At 34.1% G+C, this 26130-nt stretch overlaps 1 long non-coding RNA gene across 1 annotated transcript; it reads left to right on the plus strand.

Annotated features, from left to right (window-relative positions):
- The first annotated feature begins 12199 nt into the window (after positions 1-12199).
- On the plus strand, positions 12200-13672 carry LOC110997788. Its single transcript, XR_002600343.2, has 2 exons — positions 12200-12573; positions 12777-13672. It is a non-coding gene; the product is annotated as an uncharacterized LOC110997788 (long non-coding RNA).
- Positions 13673-26130: the final 12458 nt, after the last annotated feature.

The following is a 26130-nucleotide window of genomic DNA, read 5'->3' on the forward strand; positions in this document are numbered from 1 at the left end:
CGTGAGGCCTCTGGCATTGAGTGTCCATGGGCGGCGGTATCACTTAACAGTAGGTGAGCTTTGCCCGTTTGCCCCCTGTTCTATAAAAAAAAACCTTTTAAAAAAGCATCTTTTAAAATCTACTTATTTAAGTAATTGAAAAAGATCAGGAAACTCAATTCGCCTTATTATTATATATATTATTAATAAGCGAACTTCTAGATTATCAAATGACATAGGGTTTCAAATAAAAACACAAAAACTAATTTAAAATCAAGTAAACAGCTCAAGCAAAGGAGATTTTAACATAGTTTTATTGTTCATGCGGCGTATATTTCGCAAGATATGACTAGCGATACAAGATAATGCCGGACAGATTTGTGAACATACGGACAATCGTAAACTCTGCTTATATTTTTATATAATGAACTGTTTGTATGTTTTATATGTACACTAACACTGTGTTAACAATATATACAATAAATTTATAAATAAGAGTTCGTTAGCCTGCAAGTGAAGAGGTACAAATTAATTTTAACAGATTTTTCATTCAAGGAAAAGTGAATAAATGGAACGCTGACACAGAAGTATTTCCGAAACGAACCAGTCCTTTTGCGAGCTTTCAGGCAATGAGAGTGTCTATGGGCAATCAATAGACATTTTTTTACAGTTTAAATTTGGCCATACATCCGTTTTCTATGAAAAAAGAAATATCTGCTCTTTAGTCAAAGAATTTCAAAATCAGCACTACATAAAAAATATTTTCTCATTTTAGAAAAAAAACCTTTGAACGAAATCAATGTGGTATTTTCTAAATCGTTATCCAAATGCAATAAATCATAATTAGAGCGAAGGCTTCAACGGCTGCCGATCCTTACGATCCATTCACTTGGTACCTGACTTTGCGCATAATTTATCGACTGTGAGCTTAAAATGACGCTGGAGTTCTGAAAAAAAAAACAAAAACGAATTTTAAATTCAGGAATAAGTCAATATTGAAACAAATATAATTATAATTTAATTAATAAGTAGAGGAATCGCCAGGGTACCTGGATCGACAGAGTGGAGGACCGTCTGCAGCTGAAAGCCAGCAATTGGTGTTCTCCTTATTATCCTCTGACACACGTCGTCGATGTTTTGGATGTAATTCAGGCCGGTTTCATAGCAATGTTTTTCTCTATACAATATGTACGAGTTGTTTAATCCGCACATAGATATAAGAGTCCATTTGTGCACAAGTGGGGTTCGAACCTAAAAACTCAGATATGGCAGTTCCACTTGCCAATAAAACATATAAAATACAATTGTTTGAAACTTCGCGTTTATTAAACAATGCATTATTTTTCAATTAACTTTCTATCATCTTATCTTATTTCTAATGATCTCTATCTAAGTGTCGACTGGTTTAATGTACCACGGAATATAGCCACAGCACTAAATCTGCATCATGAGCAAACCCCACACATCTCCAAATACATACCCTCACTTTCACACCAACACACAACACAGCTGATTATTACTTAATGTATTTAATATTGTTTATTAATTTATTTCCTTTCGCAAATATTTATTACTTTTGTATATATGTATTCCTTTGACTACATCGTTTGTATAATTATTTTTTGTTATGTTAGCTTTACAAAATCAATGTGGTATTAACGATTTAGTCTTTCCAAGCTTCATCTTACAGCCACATTCAATCAAAATATTGTAAGTTAATTTTATTTATTGATCAAGTGTGGGCGGTGCGACAAGTATCCATAAATACTATTCAATACCTTTCAATTATCTCTTACCGAAACCGATTTTTAATAAACAAAACATGTGCAAACTCGATTATATCGACACGTAATCGATGCATGATTCGATTATTTCCAGCAGCGAGCGAGTTGTTTTGACACAAGTGACTAATTGGTGGCGAGTGGCTGAGATTCATTGCCCTTGTTCGGTTGGAATAAATATTGATCAATTGATTTAATTTATCAACAAAAATACATTATACGATATGTGTGTATGTCCAGTTAATAAGTATTTATTTCCAACACAGTATTAACAATTTTCTTAAATAACATAGAAATAATAATTTAAAAAAAAAGATTAAAAAAAGTTTGCTCCTTGTGGCAGTACTTTTAACGCTGGCAGCATGGAAATGCTGCTCTGAAGTCTCGGGTACCATGTACCAGGCGCCAACTTAAATTTAATTTAATTAGCGTCTGGGCACTTGGATTCCACTCACACATACTAGTGGTTCAGTGTGTCAACTTTATCCCTGAGATCGTGTGTTCGAATGAAATAAATACTTGAATAGTCTTATACTCCAAAATCTTCAAGGCTAACCTATTAACGCCTTAGTTTAGACTCCAAAATCTTCAAGCCTTATATATATATATACGCCTTAGTTTAAAGAAAATAATACAATTGACAAGTGCGTAGATAGTACCGGTGTCTCCAGACCTGGTGCTTTCAAATACTATTACTATTAAGAAAAATGCTGCAGCATTTTCTTTTCTGGCGGTCCACAGGGACCAAACTTTAAAAATTTGTGTTAATATTCTATGTAACAATTTATTTTAATTTTTTTATTATTACTATGTAGTTTATAAATATTGTTTATACTGTATATATCTGTCCTGCAAATAAATACCAGTACATAATACAAAATGGTGTCAAATTTATTTGTAAGACTTTCGTTCAACACAGTAGGTACATGTGAATAATAAATAATCGCGTAAGATTGTAAATCAATTGATGAACGATGCGTCGCGTCGGTTTAATTGCGCGGGCGCACCGTGTGACGTGTCGCATTAATGGAGCCGGGTTTATTTTTGTGTCCGACACTTGATCGCAAATAGATGATGCGAATTCAAATCAAAAGTTTGGAATTGTTTAAATTTTTAAACCATTTTTTCACAACCTCCAATTTTTTTGTTTAAGAGTATACTTACTCTCTAAAAGGCCTGTAACACACCCACTAAAACGGGTGTCTATGGACTGCGATGACTGCCCTTTTTGGGCGTACCGTGGGCTCGTTTTCCCATTGACCGAATATTAAATGCGCTCATAGAAAGTTCATATAACCTTAGGGAAGAGAGTCGCACGCTGAAGCCACTATAAATAGGCCGACATTCCTCCACTCATACGATTATGACAGCAATTCCTATTGCGGTGACCAATAGTTTAATTAAAATACACCTAACGGTTCACTGGTAATGTACATATGGAATCAATTGAATAATTTCGTTTATAAGTTGTTATCTACAGAAGACGTGTTTTGTGTATTTCTATTAGCAGGAAATTCACATCTAATCCTAAAGAATTTCATTGATACTGACCCATCGAATTAATAACACAAAAAACATACAGCATTTTAATTCAAGCAAGTTTAAGTTTTAGTTGGTTAGGTTAAGGTTTATTTTCTCGTGTAGTGGAACAAATTTTGATTAATAGTTTGGGCTTACAGTAGCTCATTTTTTGAACGTCCGGCGAGTTTCGATATTTTATTCGATACATTTATCAAAACGTCTAATTATGACTCGAATTGATCGATTGTTGGACATAGATATTCGGATGATCGGGGAATTTACCGATTTTAAAAAGACGGTAATGTTTACAATTTTTTTACTTTGAGATATAACATATAACTTTTGTATTAACATTCATATCTATTCACACCCTTTTGCTAGGAATTTGTTCTCATAGTCGTTCATTAAAAGTAAAGGAACCTTAACCTAAGTTTACATTTACATGAACCTATTAAATTTCGCTTTGCTATACAATTTTAGGGATACAAATATAAATCTAGCATCAAAAATAATTAAATAGACATCAAGAGTCTTTTATATAGCCTATATAGTATACTATAATTTTAATCTTATATGAATAATTTCAATTTGAATCACGGAATCGATTTGATTGAAATTTGTTATAAGGTTGAACTTGATAAAGAACATAGAGAGAAGCGCTTTATCGCGAAAATTAACAGAGTGTATGAAAGTCTATTTGATCTGAATGATTTGAATCTATTGAAAGATTATTCTTAAAAATTGTCTTCAAAAGCAGACAACGTCGCGAGCAAAAGCTTGTCGTTTATAAATAAAACACATCTGAGTGAAACAAATGGGTGGAAGCATTGAACGCTGTTCGATTCCAAAGATTATCTATCACGGGGACACTATCGCGGTTTCTATCGGAGATTACAAACACAGAGTGTTCAATAAATTTACTAGAAAAAATATTTAATATACGTATATTTGAAGAGTTCTAATACATTTACCTCCATCGGGGCCTATATGTAGACGACGTCATGTAGTTACTACTATATTACTACTATACTACTATTACACTACTATTATACTACTATTACATTTAAGAAATAGCAATAAAGATTACTTAATCGCGTACGCTGCGGAAGCGATTGACGGGTAAAGCGATGTACCTACTATACGTACAGTTTTATAAAAGACATTAATATTTATTTATTTATTTATTTATTTTCCATTAAATTTTCCTATCTTTACAGTTACAACTAATGCGATAGAATTCCATTATATTACCCACACCAACTAACCTACATACAAACATTAAAAAATTAAACTAAAATTCCTAAATCTTATAACTAACAATATCTACAAACAAATCTGCTAACATAAGAAAAAAAAATTGTTTTGCAATTAAAAGTCGATTTTACATTTTGCTAAGACAGCAAAATGCAAAATGTAATTTCATGGTGAAACAGCAAAACAAAATAAATAATAAAATAATAAATCGTTATTTAGTTATTTTTATGAAAACTATGATATATTTGTTGAGTTCTTCAACAAAAATATATATGTAAACTTTCTTCTTTTAACCAACACCCTGTATGCACTTTATCTTAGGTATCCCGATCTCATCAATACACCATCTGATCGGGTTAAGCACTACGATCGATCAAGTCTTGCCGATACTTAGTCTTCTGATTAGTCAAGTTTAAGTTCAGTTGTTGAAGTGGAATCTTTTATATTTGTTTAAAACAATTTCAATGTCAAACTTGACTTATAGTCGAGTCTAGCCTGGAAAGTGTTTTTTTACATTCTAAACATCTGGAATGGAGACAAATATGTTTGATTTAATTATTTGTAAAATTTCTGACTGACTGACTAGAATATAGGATACAGATTAAAGGACTGGCATTTATCAAGTAGAGTTTTCACAGGAGTTTGTATTATTAAGTTACATACATATATATAGATATATAGAGATATCCGCACCAATTCTTGAAAGTGCGAAAACCCACTAGCTCTAGCGGCAATGTGAGTCTACGGTATTACTAAGATCAGGTGATCCACCTGCACGTATGCTATATAAAGCGATAGTAACTTCCGAAAGCGATAGCGACTGCAATCACGTTTGTATATTATTCTTTGTCTCTAATGGCCAAAAGAGTACTCGGCTATGCCTTGAGCTTGCACCTTTAAACTGTCAGGTCTACCGTTAGAATTACACAAATGGTATTTTCCACTGTGTATATCTGTGTGTGCATATCAGGCACTGGCTGTTCATGCTTAATATGAAAAGCCCATCGAAAATAATTATAGAAATCTCAGGGTCTCTTAATCTCAAGATTTTTTAAAATTAATATGTATTGCACTTGTGTTGCAACCTTAGTCTAGCTAACCTAACCTTGGACACCAGACAGACCTTGGAGTACTGAATCTGTATTTTACAGAAAATACAATCATTAACAAAAGCCCCACCCACGTTTATCTCGGTAAATTTAATATATTCAATACAAACAATACGTCCATTTGAATATGAAACAATATGAATCCTTCTAATCCAGCGTCTCTGGAATCGAACTCGCCTATTGTCTCGTCAGTGACAAATCTCTCGATGCTTTATTGAAACCAATCTGGCTTACAGTCCATCTGTGTGTCGAATTCTTTGAGGTAAACATACCTCTATCCGTCCAGTTTACTGAGCACGATTTTGTGAGTATCTGTTTATTAAAGTTTACTACATGATATATAATACTATATCTACAATATGGCATAATTCTTACTGATTGGGTTCTGTGACACTAATTAAACCAAATACACATAACAGACTCTTATATACTATTAGTTTCTGTCTGTTTGTGTATGTCTTTCTTGCAAATTACCGTATCGTATGCCCGCTATACTATAATACACAACAATGAAAATTTGATTTCATGACTAATGTTTGGATACAACTACATATTTATCTGAATATTACATGGTTTAATTATTTCTAGTCTTAATTTTAACGGCAATGCATCTATAAGCCTTCTGGAAATGTGTCTATTGACGGCTTCATTTAACATCACATGAACCCGTTTGCCTTCTGCAAAATAAAAGAAATATAAAATGTTCTTACATTTTGTACTGGTCACATAGAAAACCCTTTACCCTACCATCAAATCACCTACTTATTACGAACCAGCACACAAAGGCATATGTGATATTTTATTGTCAGTGTTAAATAAAGACATTATTTTGATTGAAGGCTTCGCGTGTTTTTTGTCACTTCGACCTTTCGAGACAAATCGATCACTAGACCTTGTGATTCATTCCTAGAAATAGGGCTCAAAGTTGCTTAGCAGAAATATATAAAGATGTTTAGGTTTGATATTGACTAATAACCGTTTCAATCGTATAGAAACGAACAAATGAGTTCTATAAGATTGCTAAGAACGTGCGATTTGTTGTATTTTTTTATTATTGGCGGCTCCATTGATCCATAGCTGGTAATATTTTATAATGAAAGCGATATAATTTTAAATTTTTACATTATAATGTGAACTAGACTATAAAGGATTTTTTATTTCACTTTCAGTACTCGATTAACATTTAATTGAACATTATGTTGTCATTATGACAAGCTTAGTAAATATAAAAGGCACTTCATATTTTTGTCGGTCTGATTACTGAGTTTTATCATGGATTAGTACGATATGTTTAGGATTTGAAACTTTCAAATTAATTTAAGACTGTTCATATTTTCGTTATACATGGATGATTTAACTTACTATTATACATGTGGGAAGATTTTGACGTCCAAATAGAATGAATTTTCATTGGAAATCAAACCCAGGTTTCTTATATTAAGTTTAGTTTTAGTTCTTATTTTAAGTATTTAACGTAATACTAAGCAGTGATGTATTTGGCCAGCTTTATCTACAATTGTTTTTTATTTATCAGTTTATCCTTTCCCTAATACAGAAGTGACTTTATTAAATGCAAGAAAGTACTTTAATTAGCTGGGACTATATTATCTTAATATATATATTTCTTGTGTGCGTGTGTAGGTATGTGACTGAACTCCTCCTAAACGACTGGACCGATTTAGACGAAATTTTTTGTGTGTGTTCAAGGGGATCTGGGAATGGTTTAGATTCACAATTTTGTCCGCTGGACAATGTTTTTTTAATTAATTTTCAATTTATTAGTTGTTGATTGATTGATTTTGGAATGTTTTACATTGGATCCGACAGACGGCGCTACCATCGCAGTGTCAAATTTTAAATAATATTCGAATTTTAATTTTAGTCTGTCCCGAAATTTAAAAAAAGTTTTGTTATCATTGTGTTATATTGTGTGTGACCATGTGCTGGATCGTTAGATATTGTCGTAACATTTGTATAATAATTTTCATCAAAATGGCTTATTAAAAATTGAAATTTTGAAATTAAAGAGGTGTAGACAGGACAACGTCTGTCGGATCCGCTAGTATATATATAAAACTATTTAAATTTTATTTCTTACTGGAAGTTGCTTAGCTATCCGCATCCTCCAGGTAAATTCTGTGTTCAGCGTGAGTCATTATCTGGTTCAATGATATTTATTTCACAGCCACGTTTGTTTTCTGCTATAATTCGCACCTGGATGTCCCATACGCCGAACTGTCCAGAAGCCTGTGGAACTTTCTTTCTTCGGTGTTATTATCACAGTGGTTTACCAGCTACAAATCTGTGTAAAAGGCATTTATGATTGGAGTAGCTTTTAAAATAATTCAAAAAAAGAATTAAAATATGAAATCGGTGGGGGTGGGGTTGTTAGAAGAGCATCGCTTTAATATCAATAAACAGTCGATGTACAATGAAAGAAAGCCTGTCTTCGTTAGAAAACAATCGGCAAATGATTCGAGGGCGGGCTTAATGGCAAAATGGCGATTGCATTGTGATTATCGGCGACGCAGATGTGGCGTTGAATATGGGTGAGAATTTTTAAAGAATTGTTGTTGCTTGTGATCATAGTGGTAGATATATTTTAAACCAAGAGTTTATTTCTTTCTCAACAGCCGCAAAACATCTATCAAAATATATATATACATGGGCGGCGATTCCATTTAAGGTACAAATAAATGAATGAAACCAATTGAGAATAAATGGTCTAAATGATGATGATGATGTTTTCCTACAGCGGATGAACACGCTACACCTCGACGTCCGTCTTTCCACAACTGAGTGTTTTTTAAATAAGTTTTTGCCGCGCACCACCACTATGTAGAACCAGCTGCATACTGAAGTATTTCCCAACCAATTTGACTTAGAGCCCTTTAAGAAAAGAGCCACCCATTTTAAAAGGGCAGGCCCTTCTGCACAAAATTGGTGACTTAAAAGTAGCAAAGAGAATTGCCAGTTCTTCTCGTCCGTTCTACTCCCTAGAAAACTGGCTGGTTTATAAGTGTTAAAGTACACTTTAATTATATTTGAAAATGCGTTTATACTTAGAAAATATTGCATCTCATACTGATCATGCTACCAAAGTAAATATTGTTGCATATCTGTATTTTACTCTATGCCAGGCTGTACGGGTAACCGTCATTAATGTAAGTGACTCCGCGTTCGATGCGAACGTTTTTGTCTACGTGATTGATAAAGAAATGCTATGGATGCGACAATATGGGTCTGATTTACCTCAACCAAGGTATTGTAAGCCTTATAGCTATAGAGATAGAAACGAAAATGCTTGGTATATGAAATACTTTTGTTAATTGTCAAAACCTATGGTATTAGGATAAAGCGATGATACCAGTTAAAAGTACTATTTATTCGAAGCCATGTTAGCCTAATAAACATACAAACTCTAAGTAAGGTTTCAGTTCAAATGTGTACCATGAATGTACCATTGTTAGCTGGTACGAAAGAAAAATATCGTTAAGAAGTCGCCATTTTAAAATCTAAAAAATTAATTTTCGAGGCTGCTAACTGCTCCTGTTAAAATATATGAATATGTTCATTCATGTATGATGATGATGATGATAATGATGGAATGATGTTATCCTACAGCGTTTGAACAAGGAATACTGCAAGTACCTATTTCCTATTTCCTATCTATTATATTCTTATCTCTTCATTCTATTTTTTTTTTTTACTTGGGGAAATGCATTGCGCATACCCTTCCGCGGCGCGACTGCTTGGTGTAGAAGGATTATGTGGGACTCGCCATTGTGCATACCCACTAAAACCCCAAGGTGCCACCAACAATCGCCTTATGCGGGATGCGGTAACAGCAGAGCCTTATCCGCTTCCCAACACGCGATGCGGCGGTTGCGTCCGCCTCTTCCCGCCCATTGTTGGTTTGTGAGGATGCTTGACACAGCAAGCACCTTTACAGACCGGGCCATACGCATTTATAAATAGCTAGGGGAGATCGGGTCCAGTACTTGCAGGGATGGGTCATCATCCCTTCTTTTAGACTCATGGACCCCTGCTCCCCGCTTAGGCACTTTTTAGGCGGCGAGAATTTGGTGAGCGCGTCGCGCGTTTACGCGACGGGCCTGCGGTTTTCTTCACCGTCGCGGATGGGCATCGGGACAAAGCTCCCTGGTCCTTTCCGCCTCTTCTTTTATTTTCATGACCGCCTCGCAGAAATTATAAAATATTTTCCACGGGCCGTCATTTCTCGTGCTCACTAAAACCTTCAATACATTTGGAAGTGTTGCGTCCTCGCCCTGGAGTGCATCCAGCAACGGTCCCCTTTCCACGTCCCATGCTGGGCAGTCCCTCAGCGTATGCAGGGCGTCATCCGGGCTGTCTCCGACACAGTGGTGGCAGGTTGGTGCCTCTTCACACCCTACTACTCTGTGCAGATAACTACCGAAACATCCGTGTCCGGACAGGATCTGCACAAGACGATAGCTGAGCTGGCCCCAGCGCCTCCTTACCCAGTGTTGGAGCAGGGGTCTGAGGGCTTCTATAGTATATTTACCGGCAGTCGCTCCCGCCAGCTCCTTTTCCCACTCTGCTAGCATTTCTTGGGCTTCCAGGGCTCGCCAGTCTCTTCATTCTATGAGCGAGGGTTAGTTAACCAAAAATATAGGATGATGATGATGCCTGAACTCTAGGTTAAAATCACACATTCAAACCACTGAGCCTGCTTTCTACTAAATACAGATTACTGTAAAAAACGAAAGAGGTTGTCATCGACGAAATCTCTTAAAAAACGTATTATGTGATTTTGTATTAAAATTCGTTTAAATAGAAACTTATACAAAATGTCAACAATACGTTTCTTTTGTTACTCTTTGGTACTAAAAAGTATATTGAAAGGCTTATCGTCAAAGAGATGTATACCTGTTTTGTTTGCTATATATTTAAATGCTTTTTTTAAATTGACTTTCTCAATTTTCAACTCATCTTTAAATTTATACATACATATATATTATGTATGATGTTTAATAAAACAAGTATTTAAGTATTTGTTTATAAGCAAGTACATATATGTATATATATATATATATATATACACATGCAATATATATATATATATGTACTTGCTTATAAACAAGAATGATCAGTCAGAAACGATTTCCACTATCACTATATAAGTTAGTATTAATTATTTTAATTATTAGCATGGGAAGACAGGAGTGGATCAAGTTGTGCGGCGCCGAAACATAACCTTCAGGGATGAAGAGTGCGACTGAAGAAGATAAGTTGCAGTTCAGCACAATTCTTTTATAATTATTTATTGTCATTATTATAAGTTTATTTTAATTCTTTTATGAGCAATGTGTATCACTAGGAAACCCATGGATTCAAGCTTATCTTGGCATATAGTCCCGACAAAATTTGATTCGATATACCTACTGCCATTGGACTAGACTTCAATCAGCCATGATATAATTTTAATTACAAACACATTGTATTTGAATTAATGTATTCATTATAGTATTTAGCTCTTAGACTATTTTGATATCAATGACACGCAATGATCCTTTACCTGCGAGACACCTGGTATTGACAAGTGGTGTTTCCAAATATTTATCGGCCTTACCGACACCGGAAATGTGAGTCATGATTTTTTAAACTGATATATTGATTTGTTTAAAACATTAAAATAAAACCATATTGTAACTTAATTATTAGAATTTAATATTGTAAAGCGTTCTATACAATAAATTCGTGACGGAAATATACAACTCTCGTGTCTCAATGTTCGTTCCCATACTCTTACGGAACGGCTCGACCGATTCTTATGACATTTTTATGCATATTCTGTAAGTCTGTGAATCGGCTACTATTTGTCTTTAAAACCCTTAAGTGTCCACCCCAAAAAAGTATTTTTTTTATTTTATATAAAATTTTATTTTTGTTTTTATTTTTTTATGATACAATACACAAAAATACATATAACCCATAATTTTCACCCCTCTACAATCCAACCCCACTTTTTATTATTGTAGATAGTTATTTTTATTATACAAAAAAAATGTTTCCTAGAAATAATGTAACTACCTACATGGCAAAAAATCATTTGGCGGATCAGCTAATAATATATGTATAAACAAAACGTTCAAACATTCACAAAAAGAAAAATCTATAAACAATTCTTAATATTACATAGAACTAAGTAATGTTGTGTGATGGTGTGAAAGTGGTATGTACATTATCGTGTATGGTGTGTACTCATCTTGAAGGTTAAGCATATCCGCGATAGCTTTTTTAAATAATTACTTCAAAAGAAATATAAAAATACTTTTAGTTCCTTAACGACAGTCATTTTAAAGCACACAGTAGCCAGACAATAATCGAATAAAAATAAAAATCAACTCAAGATAATTATGGCAGGCAAATCGAGTCGGAATCGATTCGTCGGCGGCTTTGATGGAACCATCATACGAAAGGTTTTTTTATTGTATTTATTATACGAGATGGGATTCGGAATTATATTTACTTCTGTGTATTTTACAAGTTATAATGTTTTCGAATGGTTGAGGGTAGACGTGAAACAACTCGTATCGTGTCCCCAATTCTTTGTATTTTTAAAATCAAACAAGAAATAATATCGTTTCAAAAGTAGAAAAAGTGGTGTAATATTTCGAGATAAAAAAGTGTAAATGTTATTCCGCCGAGAAACATTGTAAAAGCATAAATAATTCGCCAAAATCACAACGCTTCAAACGAGTGACTTTTGTAGATAACTTATGTTGAAAAGAATACCTAAAATGCAGGAATTGTGCACAATGAACAACATTAAAGTGAAATAGTGTAGTGATGTGAAGTGAACTAATTTTTGCAAAAAATAAGGGCACAAGTGTCAAGACTTGGTATAACACTGACTCATTTAGTGTCTGTGACGCGTGTAACTTGTACGATATTTTCAAGCATATGCAGTAAAGACACTTAGTCAATTCGCTTGCGGTGCCGGTGACGTTCTCATTGGGTTCGAGTTCGAATCACTCTAGAGAAAAATAACTTTCAAAAATTTATTTTTCAATAAATATTGAACACTTAATTTTAATATAAGAATATCACAAATAGAATATAAAATATATATATACATCTTTCATAGAGGGCACTAAGTGCATCATAACAGGCGATGGAGGAAATAAAAAATATGTTAGTTATCATGCAGCAAGATATAAAGCAACAAAAACAAGACATGCTAGATATGAAAGAAGATATTAAATGTACAATAATCAACAGCCTCAACGAGAAGTTTAATCACTTAGAACTAAAAAACGAGCTTTTGGAGAAAAACCTAGAAGAACAAACAAAAAAAATAAACAACCTAGAAAGACAGTTTAGACGCAAAAATCTAATCTTGTTTGGCGTAGAAGAGAGCGAAAAGTCATACGATGGACTCGAAGAAATGGTCATAAACATAATAAATACATACATCAAAATTTCATGCGAAACTCACAATATAGAAGCTGTTAGAAGACTGGGGAAAAAAGGCAAAAAAGTTAGACCTATAGTAATAACATTCAACACATTGGGATTCAAATTAAAAATCCAAAAAAATAAACATTACCTCCAAAATACTTCATATTACCTAAAAGAAGACTACCCAATCGAAATTTTAAATAAGCGTAGAGAACTTCAAGTCCAAGTTCAAAAAGAAAAAGATGCAGGCAATACTGCCTTTATAAAGTACGACAAAATTATTATATTGAACAACAAACAACCGTTGTATAAACAGTCAAACAAAAGAAATCTCTCTGAATCCCCGGAGACACTTCACCCCGGCAGCCAAGATGTTCAACAAACTAAAAAGCAACAACCTAAGAAAAACAAAGGAAGCATGAAGAACTATTTTATACAAAAGCCCAAACTAATCCTCACTCAAGCAGAAACAACTCAACGCCAAACGAATACATCACAACACAACACTGAATAGCAATCTCTCCCAACCTCAAATCTCCCAATACGGCCGGTCACCGCGGGAGAGTACGACCAAAACCCTCCTAAAAAAGCCACACAGACGGTGATCAGACAATACAAAAACACAACCAAATTAAAAATCGCAGCTTACAACGTCAGGACCCTATCTTCACATGAACGCTGTTTGGAGTTAAATGAAGCAACAAAAAAAATCAATTCTGACGTAATCGGTATCTCAGAGATCAGACGACTTGGTAATAAAATAGAGGAATATGACAACTTAATATTCTGCTACATTGGTAGTACACCAGGTAAATTTGGAGTGGGCTTCATTATTAAGAAGTCTCTTAAAAACAACATCGAAAGCTTCATCGGCCTAACAGAACGAGTGGCAATGCTAAATTTAATACTTCACGAATTTAAGATATCCATTATACAGGTATATGCACCCACAGAATCCGCAAAAGAAGAAGAAATAGAGGAATTTTATAAAACTATTGACAAAGCTATGGAAATAACACATAAGAACATTATACTAATGGGCGACTTTAATGCGAATGTAGGGGCTCCTAAAGAAGGTGAATACTTAATACTGCATCAACATGGGGACGGTGAAAGAAACGATAGAGGACAGAGACTTGTCGACTACGCACTTGAACACAATTTAACTATCATCAATACATGCTTCAAGAAAAACCGTAGCCGGAGATGGACGTGGCGATCCCCAAATGGACAACACAAAAATGAGATCGACTATATACTATCCAACCAACCAAAACTATTCAATAACTTTGAAGCCCTGAATTTAAACTATCCGTCAGACCACCGATTAATTAGATCAACATTAAAAATAGCGAAACAAAAACAAAGTAAGACAGAGACAAATGGGCATCTTTGGAGGAGGCCTTCACCCAATAATGGGGTTCCTACAAATTATATTATTTAAGTATACTAAAATCTAACCAAGCTAGCTAATAATACAAAAAAAATAATGTAATAGTAAATATAATCTAGTAGTAAATATGATATATAAAGTAGATGGTATTAATTTTAATTAGATAAGTAAGCGTATATTTGTAGGAAATAAAAAGGCTTTTTATTTATTTATTTATTATTTATAATGTTTTCGAAATCGATTAGTTTTATTACGATTAACTTGGGATTTTTTTAGGCGAGGCAAACGGGCTGCAAACTTATCTGATTTCAAGTGATATAGACCTTTTAAGAATTGGTACCCTGTCTTGAAGCATGGATTAGTTGTGTATCAATTTGGAACTTAAATATACATATGAAGGAGTCAAAGTCAAAGTCAAAATTTATTTATTCATATAGGTAACATAATGTACACTTGTCAAAAAAAAAAGAAATATTAAATGAATCTAATTTTACATTTACTGCCAGCTCTCAAATCAAGGGCGTAGAACGGAAGAGAAGAACTGGCAATAACCTCTCCGTCACTCTTTTTAATCGCCAAGTTTTTTTACACAATGTTTCTAAGGAGCTGCAACCACTACACCATGTTCCATATGACATATTGAGTAATAAAGTTGGTAAGGAAGGATCTTTTTAAAGCTCGGTGCACTTATAGTCTTTAGAAATAAAATTTGTGATATTTTAGAACCAATTGAGCTTATGTTAAAAAAAATATTAGAACGAGACAGATGTGGAGTATCGTTTAAGAGTGAAAGTGATAGAGATGACGCCATCGGGATTGCAGTCGGTAAAGCCCAGTAGCAATCGCAATTACAGTGATCTTGGACTGAGGCAATTTCTCGGTTCTTCATAAATATGTTAGAATAAAATATGGTATGGACAACGGGAAGCTTTCAATGGCTGTCTCGCTATGTTGACTGAATCTAAATCTAATTTTAAAAGTTACTTGAGAAAAAAATACTTTTTTTTATTTTATTTCCATAGACATATGACACTGGAAGATAATAAAATCAAAATCAATAGGTAATTTGTAAACTTCCGTAGGATTCTAAACGAGAGATAATATTATTTTACGCCCAACTTTAAAAAAAAACCCTAATTCTATAGTAATAAAGTCTATTTTGCTTTTGAAAATAAATAAATAAAATTTAATTATTATAACTGCTTTAGATTGAGTAAAATGCATGAGAATCTTATTATTGAATATGATAATATTCATTGTATAGGGCCAAAAACCTAACGAACAAAACTGAAAGGACGGTCATCACAACCTATGGTCACCTATTTTAGTGGATGCTTATCCGGCTTGTGAAGGTGGAGCATACTCGGTCTTTAAACAATTGGAATTCGTATTTCCCAGGGATCACCGGGAATCGATTCCACAATTCGCTAATTCGCAAACGAAACTATCTGTTGACTTCTAGCCATCAAGGTGATGATTAAACTCTAATTTTATACAACGGTGTCGAGTAGCATGCCCATCACAACAGCTCTGTCATCTGTATCTGTTCTGTATAACATAAAATTATGTAATTAGTATTTTATGTCTGTATGTATATGACATACGGTACTAAAAATCTAAATTTTGTACAGCCCTATACTCGCCACCATACCCTTTATTATCTACCATGTTTCAAACTATCTACTAATTAGGTAGTCTTAGTAATCGAATTGCGGCTTATCATTATTCTGATTGCATTCGCAAATCGAATTTAGTGCTGTGTAATTGTGAGAGAAATGAGGTAAAAACTGCGTTTATGTTTTGTTTTTATAAGTTTACGCTGATTGGCCACGTTTATTTATATAATTTGCGGTGTTCGAAATTCAAAAATCTACTGTCATATTCGTACCTTGATTCGTAATAGTGTTCGTCATTTGGGTTTTATTCTGAATTTTATTTGAAAATCATGTTAAGGCATCCTTAAAGGCCGTTAATGTACTCGCGAGCCCTCTGGTGCCTACGGGTGCTATCACTTACCATCAGGTGACACTCCTACCCATTTGCCCCTAGTTCTATGAAAAAGGCGTAGAACTTACCAGAAACTTAGGTATTGGTTTCCAAATCCAGCTGTATGACCTCTCTCAAATTATATTTCGTATATATAACAGAGATGCCCAATACTTAGCTTTTAGTCTTAAAGGCATAAAAAATATTATTTTAGTTTCTGATTTGTTTTTAAAATATTATAACTCTTATCTATCTTATCTTATCTAATCTTGTTCATATCCTATTTATATATACATTAATTCTAAATCACATAAAATATGATTTCCAATGGTGCATTGTCTGACGTCTGACGTTTCTAACTATACTAAAGTCTAGTTTATATCCCGAGTAATATTAGCTTTAAACTTATTTATTAAATCACCGTACAGCCATTCGTCAAGTCAATGACCCACCCGTCGACATTACACCAAAATCTCAACCACGTTGAAACAATACAACACGAATCATCGCATTAAGATCACAGCGATAATGTTATGGTGTATTTTATTAAAATTTATGTCTTATTCCAACTTCTGGGAATTTATTAATCGGCTAATATGAATTCCTTGTACGTTTACCGACAAAACCTGATATTTTTACTTCGATAGGCTTTGACAATTTATTTCGAGATTTGAGACCGTTCGTTTTGTTTATGGCAGTGTTTAGGTTCTAAATTTGAAATACTCTACCGGATATCCACTTGTGTCGATTGCGTTCTAAATTTAAACAAAGTAAAGGTTGTTTTGAATTTTTATCGTTTTATACGCTTTTATTAATTAAATACAATTTCAATCGCTGCAGTAGTTTCTAGGCAGTCTATTTATAGGAATAGTTACCAATCGCTGTGTTCCAAAAAAAGCATCATATCACTGAATTATTTCGACTATGTACATATTAGATAGTTGTTCCCACTAGAACGTTATAGAGTGATCCTATTCCTCACCTCATCTGCTGCTCACACTACTGATGGAGATGGTTGCAGCTCCTTACAAATATTTTGTAAAACAAACAAATTGACGATTAAAAAGAGTGGCGGACAGTATTGACAGTTATTCTTGTCCGTTTTACGCCCTTGTTTTGACTGGCAGTAACTGTAATATTAGAAGCATTTTTTGCATTTCGCTTGTATTTCTTTATTGACGTTCATAAGTGTACATTGTGTTACCTAAATGAATTAAAAAAGGAATCAAACAACATATCCTTCCTCGAAATTAAAGGTGATAAGCAAAACACTACACCGGCCCGACCCCGGGTTAGAGAAACCGACTCCAAACTGCCGTATTCAGTCATTTGTCAAACCGTGTGGATATTTATTTATGATCGACCCTCCGCGTACAAGAAATACCTGATACTCTTAAAACCGACAATTTCTAACGCTCAGTAATAGGGTTTAATTTGGATTAAATAAATTTGTTGTCATTAAAAACCCGTGGTAATGTGAAGGTTGCTTTTGTGTGGAATTGTTTGAGTCGTAAATTAGCAGTTCGTAAAATGGAAATAAATTTAAAATCTATACGGTTTTTGGACCCAGGCCACTGTTTGGGTGTTAATAGATTATGTGTTTTTTGTTTGTTGTTATTTATGTTTTTATTAGGCGGGATAAATGGTTGCTATGTTGGTGTGTTTGTTTAGACTACGTGTTTAAACTACTTGAACGGGTAATCCAATCGGGATGGTTTTAACTCCTATGTATAAAAATAAATAATGCTTTTTAGGCCTGGGCCTCAGATTTATATATCTGTTTCTTTGACTTTTTGGGTCTTAGACAAGCTAGTTTCCTCACGATACTTTCCTTCACCGTTCCAGCGATTGTTAAATGCGCACATATAAAAAAGTCCATTGTTAAACAGGCGGAGGAATCGAACCTACGACTTGAGGGATGAGAGTCGCACGCTGAAGCTACTACTGCTCCAACATGTCCATGTATATCCAAGGCTTTATTTATGTACCTGCATTCTATGGTCCAATAATGGTCAAATCATGGAATCCTGGAGATTTGGGCAGTGATTGCACTATTGAATTCTACATACATGAGTGACTTCTGTGGATTTTTTACTGACTCCAAAATAAGTGGTTATCAAGTTGATCTATGTAGTATTTTTGGACTTGGTATTTGCACGTGTGCTGTATGTTTGTCCTAAAATTACTCGGAAACTCAGTCATGAGATAATTTTGATTTTCAAAAAAATCCAATATTCTGGTTACGTCTTATTTATTTGGAGTCGCTTAATTTTGTTTCATCTACACCAATATTGTATAAAGAGGAATGATTTTTTTCATTATTTGTTTGTATTGAAACAACAAGACTGATTTAAAAAAATATTTTCACAATAGAACCATCGGTATTAATTGATAAACATAGATAGAAAGAATGCGCTATATCATATGACTAACAAACAAATATTACTTTTGTATTACATAGACATAGCCATAAGCATCGGCTTGGGCCTTTGCGGGGTGGTCAATCGCCACGGCAGGACGGAAACTCTTTGGAGTGAGCGATGTAAAATAAAGTAAAGGTCCTCGCCTTCCCCGGTGAATGCGGTTTTTTACCCTATTCTGTTTATGGCTATCAGCTATCTTGATTGGATCATCTAGATCGGTTATGTGTCAGGGCCTCCTACGAGCCTTTTTCAGGAACAGTTTGCTGACAACAGATGCCCTTCTATTAAAAATATCGCAGCAATCAAAACAATTCTTCGCTTAATTTAGTATCGTCCTAAATTAAAGTCTTGTCCTGCGATGTATTGAACAAGATGTATCTCTGTGACAAGCTATTATTTACCCCGGATCTGCTTGTTCGAGGAACCCACATACAAAGGCACATAATATTAACAATATTAATAGGTACGCGAGCATATACTGCTGGATAAGCTAGGCCAAGATATATTTTGAATAAGAGTAACCATAGACAATAAACAAGAAGGGTCGCCAATCTGTGGTGATACGTGGGTAACACTGAAAATGTTTAGAACAGGCCAGTTAGAAATATTGCTACTGAAAACTTTTTTTTAATTTCAATTTTAGAACTCTTTGTTAACCTAATGTAGACTATATTGCATTCATTTGTCATTTGTTTTTGTTAATTGGCGGAAAATCTAAAACTCTTGTTACACGTGAAAATGAACCTAACGCGAGAAAATTTTTGGTCAATGATTTATTATGACTTTCGTTGGGGGCTTACTCATCAACAAAGCTATGATAGGCTACGATTAGTATTTCTTTATGAAGCACTATCTCGTGCCACTGTTTACAGTTGTATTAACGAGTTTAAGGACGTAACAATCTCAATGATGATCACCTACCTAAGAATAAATACTGTCATATTAAGTCCAGATTTAGCCAGGCTGTTTTAGGTTTTTACCGATATATGTGGGTGACTCCACAACGCCTATTTTGGCTAGTATTTGAAAATTATTAAATATTAAAAGAGAGAGTTGTCAGTTGAATAAACCTCATATCGTTTTTTTTAAATAATCAATAAAGTATGGAATCAAACACACAATTTGAGTAATAAATACCAGTTCTAAACAATCCAGCTATCCTAATTCCGTGGTAACCGTCCGCGGTGGTCAGTCAGCTAGTCTATAATAATTATACAACACATATTGCCCTCTACAAGAGAAATCACGACATAATAATAATGTCATAACTAGATAGCTTATATGTTTTTATGGACAATAATATTAATAGCATTTGATTCTAAAACTTAAGTATGAGTATAGAAGTTTCATTGATTTTTTATTAAAAATAAAGTTTTAACATTAAATACACTTTAACATTTAAGAATAATCTTGTAAAGCATGTCCACCATTGGACTTGGGCCTCCACTCGTATCTGTCGTGATCCAGGCGCGACCCTGCGGACGGTGCATGGATGGATTCTATGGACAGTGGCGAAATACTGGGTCAGGTGTTGGAGCTCTGTTGCTCGGTAATTGAATTTCTTTATGTCTTGTAGCTTTGCCTGGCTCACCTAATGTTAAGTGACACTCATATTTAAAGAAAAACATTTTTTTACGGATTATAGTTATGTATTATTGTATTTAAACTTATAATTATTTGTACTTTTTGACATTTAACACCTTTGTCTTCAGTCACCGTGACCACGCACGCTGTAAGGCACGCGAAACGTCGGTTTAAATTTAAATTATGTACAAATAATTATAAGTTTAAATACAATAATACATAACTATAATCCGTAAAAAAGTGTTTTTCTTTAAATGTGTAAAAGTTATGTAAATAAAAGACAATACTATGTGACACTCATATTGCCAGAAGGCTCGCAAGTGCATTACCGGTATTTAAGAAGAGGCACATTCTTTTATTTATTCTTAAAACTGTATTGAACGTGTGTTTTTACTATTTTCAACAAGGCTTTTAACCTCTTGTCAGTTTCTCATACAATTGATTTTATTTGAACCCAATTCAAACGATGATACCAATTTAATTCCACAGCAGTGTTTTGCAGCTCAATACTTTTGCGTATATGCTGAAAAATAAAACGTGTTTATCCATCTGTCCCTTTCATATTCGTGTCATCGTAAAACAAAAATATAATGTTTAAAGATATTGTTTGTACGTGATGCGGCGAGATGTCCTATCACTTGAGTTCGTTCACTTGTGACCATGATACATGGCGATTACAGGATACTCGTACGTGCGATTGTCTCTAACCTTCTCTTTGGTTTAATGACCATCGACTAGAAATCAGGGCTCAGGTATCAGGTTATTTTTTAGATTAAAAAAAAGAGGGAACTTATCCTTGGAATATCCTAACCCGAGATATCAAGTATGGAAGCTATGCAATGAGGTGACAATTGACTAGTCCAGAATGAAGTGGATCCTTGGATGGAAGATCCAAGCACGATAGCTTGCTTGGATCCTTCCGGAATCAATGCAAAAGGAAGGATCAATGCAGCGGCAAAGTCAAAGTCAAAAATCATTTAAGTATTCATATATTGTTGTACACTTATAAAAAAGAAATATACTTCAAATGCTTCTAATTTTACATTCAGTGCCAGTTCTCAAATTAAGGCCGTAGAATGGAAGAAAAGAATTGGCAAAAAAAATCTCCGCCACTCTTTTTAATCGCCAAGTTTTTTTAAAAGTATTTAAGGTGGAATGACGTACAGTGTGATACACGACTCTTCCTCATGTCAACAATTTATATGAAACCTGAAGCTTCCCTACCCTGAAGCTACAGAAAGTATTTTCGAATCAAATCAACATAGGGTTCTACAAGAAAAATCTTACCTATTGCTAAAAGCCAACGTACTTGCGAGCCACCTGGCAATGTGAGTGTCCATGGGCGGATTCACTTATCTTCAAGTGAGTCTCCTGCCCGTTTGCCCTCTAATATATAAAATAAAAATAAACATTTAGACATGTTGATTATGTCACGGAGTTATCATTTAAATAGTATTCAGGATATATAAAACCTTACTGCACGGCGTTTAAACGCTTAAAGCTCAGGTAGATTTTAACCACGTATGCTGTGTAACACGTTTAAATATTTAAAATCAGAACCTACAGATCTCTTATTTCCGTTCAATTTCATATTTCGATTGTTATCAATTTTTTGTTAGTATTTTTCTAAATGACTGCATAATGCTACCGGATCTTAATCACATCAAAGGAACTGGATATATCATCAGCCATTCTAAATTCAAACACATCCCGCTTTAATAGAGTCAAAATTCGCTCAATGAAAATATTAATCGATATTATTTTTCGATTATTACATTCGATTTCCAAATGAACGCGTCCGAGATTGGCGCTTCAATCGATTACAAATTCGAAACGTCAATTCGACGCCATGACAGTTTAAATGTCAATCTTTATTGGTTAATTAACTTTTTGTCGTCCATTAATGTATTTTTAAATTTAAAATATGTTACGGTAATTAAACACTAGAAATTATAAATATAATAATTTATTACGTTTCACATAAACACTAATTTATTACTTTTTTACAAAAGACTATATGCGCTCAACAACTTTAAAACCGTTAATAATAAAGTAAAATGTTAGTATATGCAATGTGTCACAATCTCGTCTTGAGCGCGATCAAATATGTTTAACTTAATACATTAAAAATGCTTGAACATCTCTTAAACTAGATTTAAGATGACGTTGTATGCGCCAAACAAACAAATACAGCAATAACTAAGTACTAAAAATGCTTTTTGTGATAGAGATGGCAGAACGATTCCAAAATGGCCGCCGTTTTTAAATACATATATCAAGGCAGATAGTTAGTCGACTTTCAAAGTTTTTTTATAGTCCTATTAGAATGTTCAGATATTAACATAATATATAATATATGCATTGTAGGTGTAAATTGAAAAGGTTAAAAAGAGGTCGTGTCGTCACCAAAAACATGTGTTTTTACATCTCAGCGGGTATCGTGTCTTAAGGAATCGAATAATGAGGACACCCAGACGTAAACTGAAGAAGACATACATTACAATAAACAATTATTATAATTCAAAGTGGACATTATATTAACGTGTGGTACAAGCGATTAGGGAACAGCGTTTCGATTTTTTTAAATTGATAAAGATATAATTCAGATCCATCGTCGAGGTAGAAAACAAAATTCCACCTATATCACATTGACGTCCTTCGTTCTATAGGCTTCTGTGACAAAATCCATCCATATGTCATATTATGTCTATTACGATTTTGTCACAGTTTGCATGAGTGCTTGTTACCCCTAAACATTAATTGATTTTCTCCTTCTTGTTGTGCCTTCCAGTAGTGACTGGGGGTTGGCAATCAGCTCGTCATACTTCTTCTTATTCTTCGCCAAGCGCATCAGCTGCTCTACGTTGGCTACTCTCCGTCCATAGTCTGATATAGCGGAGCAACTTCTTCCTTCTGCCAGCGCGCCTTTTCCCGTCTACCTTGCCCATCATGATAATTTGAAGAGGTCGGAACCGTTCGTGTTGAAGCGTATATCCCATAGGATAACTAATCTTGATCTTAAAGAATCGTTAAATCGAAGGTCTGAGTCAGTTGAATCATCCTTACGAACAGTGTAAAGCTGCTTAACTCATCTCCGCCTGCGAATCTGCGCCTGCTTTTGCTGGGAATCAGCGAACTGTGACAGAGATAGATAATTAATTAGCCTTTAAAAATCAGACGCAAGAATTTGTCAGCACCACGCTTTGGGAGCTCAAACTCCATCGCTCACCGCTTATGACGTAAACCAAACCAAAAGATTCCATTTAACTTAAAAACTGACGATTATTACCCGAATGCAATTCCGATTACAACAGCAATTTGTTTATCGAATTCGGAAAAATGGCGGAATAACATTTATGGCGGATTTAACGTCGAAACCCAATAATACACGACGTCTCCATATACGGCCATGTCAATGATACTTTTGGCTGATTTAAGATGCCAATTATAACTTTTAATGGGATTTTCTGCATACTTTCCCTTTTAATTGAGTTATGGCTTTATAGTGATGTGGAAAGTTATCGCGAGGTTGATTGCCTGCATTTTCCGCATTTACATGGCTGCAACTGAGTTTCATCATCTACTTTCGACGCAGTATTTTCCACCAGCATCACCTCGATTTCATTGCGCTCACAATTACTATGTGGAACCTATTGATGTAATTCCGAACAGAATTGAGTTAGGAGCCTTTAAAAATAGCAATTCGTAAAGGCCGGTAACGCACTCGCGATCCTTCTTGTAACACCTGACATCAGCCCTTTGCCTGTTTCCCTATTCCATTAAAATCTTACACGTAGAATTAACTTAATTCTTTATTTTATTTAGGTCATTAAAATATTGATTTTCTCTTTTTATAAATACTAGCTGCCCCGGGAACTTCGTTTCTCCTTAATGCCTAGCATACCTTTTTATTACATATCACCATGAAACATTATGTCGTGCTACCCATTAAGGGTTGTATGTATTTTTGTATGATGTATCATAAAAAAATAAAAACAAAAAAAATGTCTAAAAATATAAAAATAAAATTTCGAGTGGGCACCCTTTATACCTTAGGGGTTTAAAATATACATAGTGGCCGATTCTCAGACTTACTGGATATGAATAAAAACTTCATTAGAATCAGTCGAGCTGTTTCGGAGAAGTATGTGAACTTACATTGTGACACGAGAATTTTATATAAAATATATGGCTGAAATAATATTATTATAAGAGTATTTCCTCCAACTACTATATATTTTATCGTTATATAGATGAATCGAATTGGCCCCGTGTGTGGGGAATGGACTGTAGATAGATTTTTAAATTACAAGTGATAATAAAAATACATAGCGCAGAGATATCGTTTCTCGTTAAGGTAGGAGCGCATTTAAAAAGTTTGATTGAAGCGACAGCTCGAAGTTTTGATTGTATTTGAAAGTTCGGCAAAAACATCGTATAAATAATGTCGAAAAATAAAGAGGGCAATTTCATTACGAGAGCATTGAGTTGTTTGTTCCTAACGATTTGCTCTCTCGACGTTTCGTAAGTTTTCGATTTTAATGAAACCCCCTAATGGAAGGTTTGTTATATGTAATGTAATGTAATTTAATTGTAAAGAGTGTTAATGGAATCTCTAGACAGTTAATTGAATATCGATATTCAATCAACTCGATAAAGTTCCATTAGACAAATGGCTGAACGAAACGTTTGACGAGTGTCCTAAACAAGGCAACAAGACTAACCTAAAATAACCATTAACAATAAAACAAAACACGAAATTTCCAAGCTCTCAGTTCTTCACGATCACACCGAAATATTCATGGTGGATTCGACGACAAGTTTACAATTTCACCAAGGACAACAATTTGAAACAAAATCTCTAAAAGTTATCTATCAGCTGTTATCGTGACCGCCATATTGTTTAATCAACTCGCTGGCTTTCGGTCAGATAGATAGTAAAACGTTATCGACGCTGCTTTAAGTGCTAGCGACTTGATAGAATATCGATCTTTAATTAACTGTCTAGAGATTCAATTCTCTGTTTAACTATTTTACTATACATACCAGCTGTCCCCGCAAACTTCGTAATTAAAGGTATGTGTTTATGTATGAAGATCATAAAAAATAAAAACAAAAAATGTACTAAAAATAAAAATAAAATTTTTGGGGGACACCTCTTATCACTAAGGGGTTTGAAAGATAGATAGTAGCCGAATCTCAGACTTATTGAATATGCATTAACAAATTCATAAGTTGACTCCAGAAATTGTTCCTGTTATGAAATGCCGAATTCGCCTTTCAATTTCTGGTCAGTTGTCCTTGTCAATGCTTCTCCTAGGTAAACATACTTGTTTGTTTATTTCAGAAATTGTAAATTAAATTAATATTCAATATGTGTAAAAATCGATTAACAAACCGATGTTAGAGCATTAATTAAAACATGTAGAGTTTTGCATTTTAATGTGTCTGACTGCATCAATTATTTAATTTAAATAACTAATTAAAATTAAACAGCAATTTTAACCTACTTAAAGTGAAGGATACTTGCAATACCTTTTCGAATTACGAATATTTTCTGCCTTACCACTTTTGATGTTCAAACAAAATTAGCCTATAGTCGACCATCGACACAAAAAGCATTCTTAATTATGAACCAGTAATGCCAGAGATTA

This window comes from Pieris rapae, chromosome 14 (genome assembly GCF_905147795.1).
Source record: "Pieris rapae chromosome 14, ilPieRapa1.1, whole genome shotgun sequence".
NCBI lineage: Eukaryota > Metazoa > Arthropoda > Insecta > Lepidoptera > Pieridae > Pieris > Pieris rapae.